The sequence below is a fragment of the Oncorhynchus gorbuscha genome, linkage group LG05, assembly GCF_021184085.1.
Source record: "Oncorhynchus gorbuscha isolate QuinsamMale2020 ecotype Even-year linkage group LG05, OgorEven_v1.0, whole genome shotgun sequence".
NCBI classification, from domain to species: Eukaryota; Metazoa; Chordata; class Actinopteri; order Salmoniformes; family Salmonidae; genus Oncorhynchus; species Oncorhynchus gorbuscha.
Window position 1 is genome coordinate 47,603,444 of NC_060177.1, and position 12,487 is coordinate 47,615,930.

Below are 12,487 nucleotides of genomic sequence, written 5' to 3' on the forward strand. Positions count from 1 at the left end.
GGTTTATCTCAATGAGCATATGCCAACGGTGCCATCTCACAGAACTGCGCTAATATGGCAGTGGACCAACGGACACAAATACAGCCCTACCTTACTTCACCAAGGTAAATCATTGGCTATGGTGAACATAATAGAATGTAAGGTACGCCAAGTAATAGTAATACACTATTTGATGATGTTCTTCCTGCGGGAGAACGTGTTAAACAGACACATTGCTGTTGTTGGGTCACGTGGTGTCTTGTGTGTCCTTGTTCACCTCCCTTCATTTGTGAGAAGTAGTAGAACGAGTGCCCAGTTCCTGGGAGAAGGAGAGATTGTTGGGACGCACACCGTGCAGAAAATGTTCAATGCTAGAAATGAACTTTGAACAAATATGTAGTTAGAGGTGTGCTGATGTTGATCCAGCCCACAACATCGGACCAGGATTTTGGGAAACAATCTTAAAAGGTTCAATGCAGCCATTTTTATCTTCATTTGAAATAATTTCTGGGTAACAATTAAGTACCTTACTGTGAATGTTTTCAATTAAAATGGTCAAAAAGAAACAAAAATAGCTTCTTAGTAAAGTGCAATTTCTCAAACAATCATTTTTGCTAGGATGTCTGGGAGTGGTCTGAGAGTGGGGAGGGGGAAACTGGAAGCCAGTTCTAATTGGCAGAGAGGTTTGGGAACTCTTTCTTATTGATCTATTAACTGATGTCACCGGGCAGGCCAAAACCCCAACAAGCAAAAATTTCAGGTCGGTCTTTTCAAACAGCTCCCACACTAAAAGGGCATTATCGTCATTTTCACAAATTCACAGTATTATTCCAACCTCATAGAGTGGAAATATATATATATATAAAAAACACAGGCAAATCATAGTGATACCAATTTTCTGACTGCCTATGATAACATGAGTGGCGTAATCATGAGTAAACAGTCTTTCACTGTAATAAAATCAAAGTACTGTGTTAAGAACTTTAATCAAAATCTCCAATATTTTTCCGTTTGCACAGCTGCAACGTAAACCATACTTTAAAAAACGCTCCCACTGCCTCTCTGGTTGTCAGAATTGTCAGAATGTGAAACCTGGCAAATAATCTCACCCTTGTCAATGGGCCAGGCACGCCCAGGATAACAGTGAAAAAAGGAGAGATGAAGAGGCGGAGGAAAGGAAAGGTTCAGCCAGGGTGAAGAATGGCATGAATGCCACAGACGGCCAGGAAGCAGCACTGGAGCAGAGGAGGAATGAACCAATGAGCCAGGAGAGCAAATACGGACAAAGGGCCGAGATACAACACAGCAGAGACGAGAGAGGAGAGATACAACACAGCAGAGAGGAGAGAGGAGAGATACAACACAGCAGAGACGAGAGAGGAGAGATACAACACAGCAGAGAGGAGAGAGGAGAGAGGAGAGATACAACACAGCAGAGACGAGAGAGGAGAGATACAACACAGCAGAGATGAGAGAGGAGAGATACAACACAGCAGAGACGAGAGAGGAGAGATACAACACAGCAGAGATGAGAGAGGAGAGATACAACACAGCAGAGATGAGAGAGGAGAGATACAACACAGCAGAGACGAGAGAGGAGAGATACAACACAGCAGAGATGAGAGAGGAGAGATACAACACAGCAGAGAGGAGAGAGGAGAGATACAACACAGCAGAGATGAGAGAGGAGAGATACAACACAGCAGAGACGAGAGAGGAGAGATACAACACAGCAGAGAGGAGAGAGGAGAGATACAACACAGCAGAGAGGAGAGAGGAGAGATACAACACAGCAGAGACGAGAGAGGAGAGATACAACACAGCAGAGAGGAGAGAGGAGAGAGGAGAGATACAACACAGCAGAGACGAGAGAGGAGAGATACAACACAGCAGAGATGAGAGAGGAGAGATACAACACAGCAGAGACGAGAGAGGAGAGATACAACACAGCAGAGATGAGAGAGGAGAGATACAACACAGCAGAGAGGAGAGAGGAGAGATACAACACAGCAGAGATGAGAGAGGAGAGATACAACACAGCAGAGACGAGAGAGGAGAGATACAACACAGCAGAGATGAGAGAGGAGAGATACAACACAGCAGAGATGAGAGAGGAGAGATACAACACAGCAGAGACGAGAGAGGAGAGATACAACACAGCAGAGATGAGAGAGGAGAGATACAACACAGCAGAGATGAGAGAGGAGAGATACAACACAGCAGAGACGAGAGAGGAGAGATACAACACAGCAGAGATGAGAGAGGAGAGATACAACACAGCAGAGACGAGAGAGGAGAGATACAACACAGCAGAGACGAGAGAGGAGAGATACAACACAGCAGAGAGGAGAGAGGAGAGAGGAGAGATACAACACAGCAGAGATGAGAGAGGAGAGACAACACAGCAGAGACGAGAGAGGAGAGATACAACACAGCAGAGATGAGAGAGGAGAGATACAACACAGCAGAGATGAGAGAGGAGAGATACAACACAGCAGAGACGAGAGAGGAGAGATACAACACAGCAGAGATGAGAGAGGAGAGATACAACACAGCAGAGATGAGAGAGGAGAGATACAACACAGCAGAGACGAGAGAGGAGAGATACAACACAGCAGAGATGAGAGAGGAGAGATACAACACAGCAGAGACGAGAGAGGAGAGATACAACACAGCAGAGAGGAGAGATACAACACAGCAGAGAGGAGAGAGGAGAGATACAACACAGCAGAGAGGAGAGAGGAGAGAATAGAGCTACAACACAGCAGAGAGGAGAGAGGAGAGATACAACACAGCAGAGACGAGAGAGGAGAGATACAACACAGCAGAGAGGAGAGAGGAGAGATACAACACAGCAGAGAGGAGAGGAGAGATACAACACAGCAGAGACGAGAGAGGAGAGATACAACACAGCAGAGACGAGAGAGGAGAGATACAACACAGCAGAGACGAGAGAATAGAGATACAACACAGCAGAGACGAGAGAGGAGAGATACAACACAGCAGAGACGAGAGAGGAGAGATACAACACAGCAGAGAGGAGAGAGGAGAGATACAACACAGCAGAGACGAGAGAGGAGAGATACAACACAGCAGAGAGGAGAGAGGAGAGATACAACACAGCAGAGACGAGAGAGGAGAGATACAACACAGCAGAGACGAGAGAATAGAGATACAACACAGCAGAGACGAGAGAATAGAGATACAACACAGCAGAGACGAGAGAGGAGAGATACAACACAGCAGAGACGAGAGAGGAGAGATACAACACAGCAGAGAGGAGAGAGGAGAGATACAACACAGCAGAGACGAGAGAGGAGAGATACAACACAGCAGAGAGGGGAGAGGAGAGAATAGAGATACAACACAGCAGAGACGAGAGAGGAGAGCTACAACACAGCAGAGAGGAGAGAGGAGAGATACAACACAGCAGAGACGAGAGAGGAGAGATACAACACAGCAGAGAGGAGAGAGGAGAGAATAGAGCTACAACACAGCAGAGGAGAGAGGAGAGATACAACACAGCAGAGACGAGAGAGGAGAGATACAACACAGCAGAGAGGAGAGAGGAGAGATACAACACAGCAGAGACGAGAGAGGAGAGATACAACACAGCAGAGAGGAGAGAGGAGAGATACAACACAGCAGAGACGAGAGAGGAGAGATACAACACAGCAGAGAGGAGAGAGGAGAGAATAGAGCTACAACACAGCAGAGGAGAGAGAGAGATACAACACAGCAGAGACGAGAGAGAGGAGAGATACAACACAGCAGAGACGAGAGAGGAGAGAATAGAGATACAACACAGCAGAGACGAGAGAGGAGAGAATAGAGATACAACACAGCAGAGACGAGAGAGGAGAGCTACAACACAGCAGAGAGGAGAGAGGAGAGCTACAACACAGCAGAGAGGAGAGAGGAGAGAATAGAGCTACAACACAGCAGAGAGGAGAGAGGAGAGATACAACACAGCAGAGACGAGAGAGGAGAGAATAGAGATACAACACAGCAGAGACGAGAGAGGAGAGCTACAACACAGCAGAGAGGAGAGAGGAGAGCTACAACACAGCAGAGAGGAGAGAGGAGAGAATAGAGCTACAACACAGCAGAGAGGAGAGAGGAGAGATACAACACAGCAGAGACGAGAGAGGAGAGATACAACACAGCAGAGAGGAGAGATACAACACAGCAGAGACGAGAGAGGAGAGATACAACACAGCAGAGAGGAGAGATACAACACAGCAGATACGAGAGAGGAGAGATACAACACAGCAGAGAGGAGAGAGGAGAGATACAACACAGCAGAGAGGAGAGCTACAACACAGCAGAGAGGAGAGAGCTACAACACAGCAGAGAGGAGAGAGGGAGAGCTACAACACAGCAGAGAGGAGAGAGGAGAGAATAGAGCTACAACACAGCAGAGAGGAGAGAGGAGAGATACAACACAGCAGAGACGAGAGAGGAGAGATACAACACAGCAGAGAGGAGAGATACAACACAGCAGATACGAGAGAGGAGAGATACAACACAGCAGAGAGGAGAGAGGAGAGATACAACACAGCAGAGACGAGAGAGGAGAGATACAACACAGCAGAGAGGAGAGAGGAGAGATACAACACAGCAGAGACGAGAGAGGAGAGATACAACACAGCAGAGAGGAGAGAGGAGAGATACAACACAGCAGAGACGAGAGAGGAGAGATACAACACAGCAGAGAGGAGAGAGGAGAGATACAACACAGCAGAGACGAGAGAGGAGAGATACAACACAGCAGAGAGGAGAGAGGAGAGAATAGAGCTACAACACAGCAGAGGAGAGAGGAGAGATACAACACAGCAGAGACGAGAGAGGAGAGATACAACACAGCAGAGACGAGAGAGGAGAGAATAGAGATACAACACAGCAGAGACGAGAGAGGAGAGAATAGAGATACAACACAGCAGAGACGAGAGAGGAGAGCTACAACACAGCAGAGAGGAGAGAGGAGAGCTACAACACAGCAGAGAGGAGAGAGGAGAGAATAGAGCTACAACACAGCAGAGAGGAGAGAGGAGAGATACAACACAGCAGAGACGAGAGAGGAGAGAATAGAGATACAACACAGCAGAGACGAGAGAGGAGAGCTACAACACAGCAGAGAGGAGAGAGGAGAGCTACAACACAGCAGAGAGGAGAGAGGAGAGAATAGAGCTACAACACAGCAGAGAGGAGAGAGGAGAGATACAACACAGCAGAGACGAGAGAGGAGAGATACAACACAGCAGAGAGGAGAGATACAACACAGCAGAGACTTAGAGGAGAGATACAACACAGCAGAGAGGAGAGATACAACACAGCAGATACGAGAGAGGAGAGATACAACACAGCAGAGAGGAGAGAGGAGAGATACAACACAGCAGAGACGAGAGAGGAGAGATACAACACAGCAGAGAGGAGAGAGGAGAGATACAACACAGCAGAGACGAGAGAGGAGAGATACAACACAGAGAGGAGAGAGGAGAGATACAACACAGCAGAGACGAGAGAGGAGAGATACAACACAGCAGAGAGGAGAGAGGAGAGAATAGAGCTACAACACAGCAGAGGAGAGAGGAGAGATACAACACAGCAGAGACGAGAGAGGAGAGATACAACACAGCAGAGACGAGAGAGGAGAGAATAGAGATACAACACAGCAGAGACGAGAGAGGAGAGAATAGAGATACAACACAGCAGAGACGAGAGAGGAGAGCTACAACACAGCAGAGAGGAGAGAGGAGAGCTACAACACAGCAGAGAGGAGAGAGGAGAGAATAGAGCTACAACACAGCAGAGAGGAGAGAGGAGAGATACAACACAGCAGAGACGAGAGAGGAGAGAATAGAGATACAACACAGCAGAGACGAGAGAGGAGAGCTACAACACAGCAGAGAGGAGAGAGGAGAGCTACAACACAGCAGAGAGGAGAGAGGAGAGAATAGAGCTACAACACAGCAGAGAGGAGAGAGGAGAGATACAACACAGCAGAGACGAGAGAGGAGAGATACAACACAGCAGAGAGGAGAGATACAACACAGCAGAGACGAGAGAGGAGAGATACAACACAGCAGAGAGGAGAGATACAACACAGCAGATACGAGAGAGGAGAGATACAACACAGCAGAGAGGAGAGAGGAGAGATACAACACAGCAGAGACGAGAGAGGAGAGCTACAACACAGCAGAGAGGAGAGAGGAGAGCTACAACACAGCAGAGAGGAGAGAGGAGAGAATAGAGCTACAACACAGCAGAGAGGAGAGAGGAGAGATACAACACAGCAGAGACGAGAGAGGAGAGATACAACACAGCAGAGAGGAGAGATACAACACAGCAGATACGAGAGAGGAGAGATACAACACAGCAGAGAGGAGAGAGGAGAGATACAACACAGCAGAGACGAGAGAGGAGAGATACAACACAGCAGAGAGGAGAGAGGAGAGATACAACACAGCAGAGACGAGAGAGGAGAGATACAACACAGCAGAGATGATTGAATAGAGATACAACACAGCAGAGACGAGAGAGGAGAGATACAACACAGCAGAGATGAGAGAGGAGAGATACAACACAGCAGAGAGGAGAGAGGAGAGATACAACACAGCAGAGATGAGAGAGGAGAGATACAACACAGCAGAGAGGAGAGAGGAGAGATACAACACAGCAGAGATGAGAGAGGAGAGATACAACACAGCAGAGACGAGAGAGGAGAGATACAACACAGCAGAGAGGAGAGAGGAGAGATACAACACAGCAGAGACGAGAGAGGAGAGATACAACACAGCAGAGATGATTGAATAGAGATACAACACAGCAGAGAGGAGAGAATAGAGATACAACACAGCAGAGTGGAGAGAATAGAGATACAACAGCATCGCACAGAACTACATGCAGGGCTGTAAAGGTAGGCTGCAGGCTACACATGAGACACATGGTCTTTGATTTATTAGGATCCCCCTCCCCCATTAGCCAACATCAATGTACTCTTACAAAGGCCTAACTGTGTCAAGAATTCTTATCTGCAGAGCGGTGTGAGACTGCAGCACCAGATATTCAATCCGGAGTTATTTTCGAATGGCCAACACCTTCCTCACACGCACACGTACACACAAATGTATGCATAGACACACATACACACAAACGTATGCATAGACACACCTACACGCTGGCTCCTTATCAATTCAATGTGGAGTTAATCCCTCAGAAGTACACCCTTTTCAGTCGAATGCATTCAGTTGACTAGGTATCCCCCTTTCCCTTTCCTTTCCTTCCTACCCTCAATCATTACTGATGCACACTTCCCCCCTTCACTGCTCTTAGACCCTCCACACTTCACCCCCTGTACTGCTCTTACACAATCCACCCCCCCCTTCACTGCTCTTAGACCCTCCACACTTCACCCCCTGTACTGCTCTTACACAATCCACACTTCACCCCTGTACTGCTCTTACACAATCCACACTTCACCCCCTGTACTGCTCTTACACAATCCACACTTCACCCCCTGCACTGCTCTTGGACCCTCCACACTTCACCCCTGCACTGCTCTTAGACAATCCACACTTCACCCCCTGCACTGCTCTTAGACAATCCACATTTCACCCCCTGCACTGCTCTTAGACAATCCACACTTCACTCCCTGCACTGCTCTTAGACAATCCACACTTCACTCCCTGCACTGCTCTTAGACAATCCACACTCCACCCCCTGCACTGCTCTTAGACCCTCCACACTTCACCCCCTGTACTGCTCTTACACAATCCACACTTCACCCCCTGCACTGCTCTTACACAATCCAAACTTCACCCCCTGTACTGCTCTTACACAATCCACACTTCACCCCCTGTACTGCTCTTACACAATCCACACTTCACCCCCTGCACTGCTCTTAGACCCTCCACACTTCACCCCTGTACTGCTCTTACACAATCCACACTTCACCCCCTGTGCTGCTCTTACACAATCCACACTTCACCCCCTGTAATACTCTTACACAATCCACACTTCACCCCTGTACTGCTCTTACACAATCCACACTTCACCCCCTGCACTGCTCTTAGACAATCCACACTTCACTCCCTGCACTGCTCTTAGACAATCCACACTTCACCCCTGCACTGCTCTTAGACAATCCACACTTCACCCCCTGCACTGCTCTTACACAATCCACACTTCACCCCCTGCACTGCTCTTACACAATCCACACTTCACCCCCAAACTGCTCTTAGACAATCCACACTTCACCCCGAACTGCTCTTAGACAATCCACACTTCACTCCCTGCACTGCTCTTACACAATCCACACTTCACCCCTGCACTGCTCTTACACAATCCACACTTCACCCCCAAACTGCTCTTAGACAATCCACACTTCACCCCCCGAACTGCTCTTAGACAATCCACACTTCACCCCCTGCACTGCTCTTACACAATCCACACTTCACCCCCAAACTGCTCTTAGACAATCCACACTTCACCCCCAAACTGCTGTTAGACAATCCACACTTCACCCTCCGAACTGCTCTTAGACAATCCACACTTCACCCCCTGCACTGCTCTTAGACAATCCACACTTCACCCCCTGCACTGCTCTTAGACAATCCACACTTCACCCCCTGCACTGCTCTTACACAATCCACACTTCACCCCTGCACTGCTCTTAGACAATCCACACTTCACCCCCTGCACTGCTCTTAGACCCTCCACACTTCACCCCTGTACTGCTCTTACACAATCCACACTTCACCCCCTGTGCTGCTCTTACACAATCCACACTTCACCCCTGTAATACTCTTACACAATCCACACTTCACCCCTGTACTGCTCTTACACAATCCACACTTCACCCCCTGCACTGCTCTTAGACCCTCCACACTTCACCCCTGCACTGCTCTTAGACAATCCACACTTCACCCCCTGCACTGCTCTTACACAATCCACACTTCACCCCCGAACTGCTCTTAGACAATCCACACTTCACCCCTGAACTGCTCTTAGACAATCCACACTTCACCCCTGAACTGCTCTTACACAATCCACACTTCACCCCCTGCACTGCTCTTAGACAATCCACACTTCACCCCTGCACTGCTCTTGGACCCTCCACACTCTACCCCCTGCACTGCTCTTAGACAATCCACACTTCACCCCTGCACTGCTCTTAGACAATCCACACTTCACTCCCTGCACTGCTCTTAGACAATCCACACTTCACCCCTGCACTGCTCTTAGACAATCCACACTTCACCCCCTGCACTGCTCTTACACAATCCACACTTCACCCCCTGCACTGCTCTTACACAATCCACACTTCACCCCCAAACTGCTCTTAGACAATCCACACTTCACCCCCGAACTGCTCTTAGACAATCCACACTTCACTCCCTGCACTGCTCTTACACAATCCACACTTCACCCCTGCACTGCTCTTACACAATCCACACTTCACCCCCAAACTGCTCTTAGACAATCCACACTTCACCCCCGAACTGCTCTTAGACAATCCACACTTCACCCCCTGCACTGCTCTTACACAATCCACACTTCACCCCCAAACTGCTCTTAGACAATCCACACTTCACCCCCAAACTGCTCTTAGACAATCCACACTTCACCCTCCGAACTGCTCTTAGACAATCCACACTTCACCCCCTGCACTGCTCTTAGACAATCCACACTTCACCCCCTGCACTGCTCTTACACAATCCACACTTCACCCCCTGCACTGCTCTTAGACAATCCACACTTCACCCCCGAACTGCTCTTAGACAATCCACACTTCACCCCCTGCACTGCTCTTAGACAATCCACACTTCACCCCCTGTACTGCTCTTACACAATCCACACTTCAGCCCCTGTACTGCTCTTACACAATCCACACTTCACCCCCTGTAATACTCTTACACAATCCACACTTCACCCCCTGTACTGCCCTTACACAATCCACACTTCACCCCCTGCACTGCTCTTAGACAATCCACACTTCACTCCCTGCACTGCTCTTAGACAATCCACACTTCACCCCCTGCACTGCTCTTAGACAATCCACACTTCACCCCCTGCACTGCTCTTACACAATCCACACTTCACCCCCTGCACTGCTCTTACACAATCCACACTTCACCCCCAAACTGCTCTTAGACAATCCACACTTCACCCCGAACTGCTCTTAGACAATCCACACTTCACTCCCTGCACTGCTCTTACACAATCCACACTTCACCCCCTGCACTGCTCTTACACAATCCACACTTCACCCCCAAACTGCTCTTAGACAATCCACACTTCACCCCCGAACTGCTCTTAGACAATCCACACTTCACCCCTGCACTGCTCTTACACAATCCACACTTCACCCCCAAACTGCTCTTAGACAATCCACACTTCACCCCCAAACTGCTCTTAGACAATCCACACTTCACCCTCCGAACTGCTCTTAGACAATCCACACTTCACCCCCTGCACTGCTCTTAGACAATCCACACTTCACCCCCTGCACTGCTCTTACACAATCCACACTTCACCCCCTGCACTGCTCTTAGACAATCCACACTTCACCCCCTGCACTGCTCTTAGACCCTCCACACTTCACCCCTGTACTGCTCTTACACAATCCACACTTCACCCCCTGTGCTGCTCTTACACAATCCACACTTCACCCCCTGTAATACTCTTACACAATCCACACTTCACCCCCTGTACTGCTCTTACACAATCCACACTTCACCCCCTGCACTGCTCTTAGACCCTCCACACTTCACCCCCTGCACTGCTCTTAGACAATCCACACTTCACCCCCTGCACTGCTCTTACACAATCCACACTTCACCCCCGAACTGCTCTTAGACAATCCACACTTCACCCCCTGAACTGCTCTTAGACAATCCACACTTCACCCCTGAACTGCTCTTACACAATCCACACTTCACCCCTGCACTGCTCTTAGACAATCCACACTTCACCCCCTGCACTGCTCTTGGACCCTCCACACTCTACCCCCTGCACTGCTCTTAGACAATCCACACTTCACCCCTGCACTGCTCTTAGACAATCCACACTTCACTCCCTGCACTGCTCTTAGACAATCCACACTTCACCCCCTGCACTGCTCTTAGACAATCCACACTTCACCCCCTGCACTGCTCTTACACAATCCACACTTCACCCCTGCACTGCTCTTACACAATCCACACTTCACCCCCAAACTGCTCTTAGACAATCCACACTTCACCCCCGAACTGCTCTTAGACAATCCACACTTCACCCCCTGCACTGCTCTTACACAATCCACACTTCACCCCCAAACTGCTCTTAGACAATCCACACTTCACCCCCAAACTGCTCTTAGACAATCCACACTTCACCCTCCGAACTGCTCTTAGACAATCCACACTTCACCCCCTGCACTGCTCTTAGACAATCCACACTTCACCCCCTGCACTGCTCTTACACAATCCACACTTCACCCCCTGCACTGCTCTTAGACAATCCACACTTCACCCCCGAACTGCTCTTAGACAATCCACACTTCACCCCCTGCACTGCTCTTAGACAATCCACACTTCACCCCCTGTACTGCTCTTACACAATCCACACTTCAGCCCCTGTACTGCTCTTACACAATCCACACTTCACCATCTGGTCAAAGCACTTATTCTCTTTCTCCCTCTATTTACCTCTCTGAATATTCCATCAATATAATTAATGTTATATAATAATACACACAAAGTTCTATATTATTATAATATTTATATTATTTCCCCTTTTTAACATCTTGCATTCCAATGCTTCCAAAAAAGCTCTCCTTCTCTCTCATTCCTTCCTCCTCATCCTCTGTTGACTCAGGGTCAATGTTCTACCCCTCCTTGCCAAACAGAGGGTAACACCCACCACCACCACCACCCCCGCCACTCAACCCCACCATCGGACCACAGCCCAGCAGACCAATAGAAGACAAGGAGAGCAGTGAGAGAGGGCAGACTCAGACCTACCCACAATCCCACAATGCCCGCCTGCCTCTCGAGTGACAGACAGACAGACAAACAGACAGACCCAGACTGTTTGCTGTGGGATTACCGTTCAAGCCTCTGGTCAGTCAAGAGGCATTCTAATGCCACCACTCCAGCTTGAGACAACAGAGCTTTGGCCAATAATTAGCTCTGTCGCATGAAAGAAGAGCCCCCCCCCACCCCCCCGGAGAGCAAACATCTATCCAACAAAGCGAGTAGTCATGTGGCTGTGTTGCCTGGCTTAACGTGAGAGGAGAGAAGGTCTTGAAATGTCAAGTCTCACATATCTGTTATGAGAGCTCGCGCATTCACCGAGGTGACGTTTGAATTGAACACAGGGAATGTGCTTGGTCTTGGCGCATTGAGACACTCCCATTTGACCTATTTATTGTGCGATGGGAGCTGATGAGGCTGGAGTGTAAACACCGTGTAAACATAAAATGTCAAGTGTGCGAGAGAGAGGGAAGCAACCCTCTACTGACGCC

The 12,487-nt window shown here is 48.9% G+C and overlaps 1 protein-coding gene across 1 annotated transcript in view; it reads right to left on the bottom strand.

Moving 5' to 3' along the window:
* The window catches only part of adgrv1 (adhesion G protein-coupled receptor V1), a 230,300-nt gene that overhangs the window by 30,680 nt on the left and 187,133 nt on the right, over positions 1-12,487 (bottom strand).